This window comes from Rousettus aegyptiacus, unplaced genomic scaffold (genome assembly GCF_014176215.1).
Source record: "Rousettus aegyptiacus isolate mRouAeg1 unplaced genomic scaffold, mRouAeg1.p scaffold_m13_p_9, whole genome shotgun sequence".
In the NCBI taxonomy this organism is placed as follows: Eukaryota; Metazoa; Chordata; class Mammalia; order Chiroptera; family Pteropodidae; genus Rousettus; species Rousettus aegyptiacus.
In genome coordinates, this window is record NW_023416312.1 from 91,106,354 (window position 1) to 91,107,780 (window position 1,427).

General features: G+C 42.6%; 1 pseudogene; it reads left to right on the forward strand.

Moving 5' to 3' along the window:
* Nucleotides 1-538: 538 nt before the first annotated feature.
* LOC118608438 lies at nt 539-657 on the forward strand (annotated as a pseudogene).
* The last annotated feature ends 770 nt before the right edge of the window (nt 658-1,427 follow it).

The following is a 1,427-nucleotide window of genomic DNA, read 5'->3' on the forward strand; positions in this document are numbered from 1 at the left end:
GCACATATATTCTCCCATTCAATAGTTTATCTTTTCATTTTGTTGATTGTTTAATTTATTGTGCAAAAACTTTAGTTTGACGTAGTCCCAGTTTATTTTTTTCTTTTGTTTCCCTAAAATTGTACTAAGAATAATGTCAGAGAGCTTCATCACTATCTTTTCTTCTAGGAATTTTATGGTTTGGATCTTACACTGAAGTCTTTAATCTATTTTGTGTTTATTCTTATATATGGTGAAAGAAGTTGGTCCAGTTTCATTTTTTTGCATGTATCCGTCCAGTTTTCCCAACACTATTTATTGAATAGACTGTCTTTACTCCATTGTATATTCTTACCTCCTCATAGATTAAATGGCCATAGAGGCAGGGCTTAATTTCTCGGCTCTCTATTCTGTTACATTGATCAATGTGTTTGTTTTTATGCTGGTACCATGCTGTTTTGATTATTATAGCCTTGTAGTGTAGTTAGATATCAGGTAGTGTGAGTAGAAAATGCCGTGCTTGTTTCCTCTCACAATAACATCAAAATTACAACTAAATGTGTCTGGCCATGTCACCCTGAACAATCCTGATCCCGTCTGATCTCAGAAGCTAAGTAGGGTCAGGCCTGGTTAGTACTTGGATGGGAGACCACCTAGGAAGACCAGGGGCTATAGGCTTAAAAAAATAAGGGATTGTAAGCTGACAAAGTCCTTGCAATCTGTGAGGTCAACCAAGGGTTGCTTCGCCTAAAATATATAAATAAATAAAATTACAACTAAACTACAGAACAGCATAATTTGGAGTTGCCTAAAGTCTAGCTCAACAGATGTTCTGCAACTGGGAACACACAAAGGAGGCCATCTTGACACTGATAAGAGGGGCAGATGGCAGAACGGTCTGGTCCCACACCTGCGTGTCAGTTGAAAATCAGGTGGGGTATGTTAGAGGTTCCCTTGCAGGAGCGAGGGTTTCTGGCCCCACATTGAGCTCTCCATCCCAGGATTCCCATGGCAGTAAGAGAAGTTACCACAACTTCTGGCCCTGAAAACCAGTGGAAATTGTGGCTGATTGAGATGGAGGGTCTGCGGAGGCACAGACATTCAATTTAAGGGGCCAGTGTGCGCAGGCTTAATCGCTAACAGACTCACTCACTCTGAGCTTGAGCTCTAGGGCAACAGCTCGAAAGGTACCAGGGACATACATTAAGGAACTGAGTTGTCAGACTTCAGGACAAGGGATGGAAGGGTAGCTTTCTCCCAGGCAGAAGTACTGGCAGAGGGCATGGTTCCTTTGTTGAGCCCTTCCCCAACAGGTGTGCAGATGCTGATAGCCACCGTATCTGAGTCTCTATCAACCTGGCTAACACTGTTCACCCTGCCCAGGTGATTCCTTGAGATTCCATCCAACCCAACTTGCAGACCAACCTAAGTTGCTTTAGTGGCTTGTC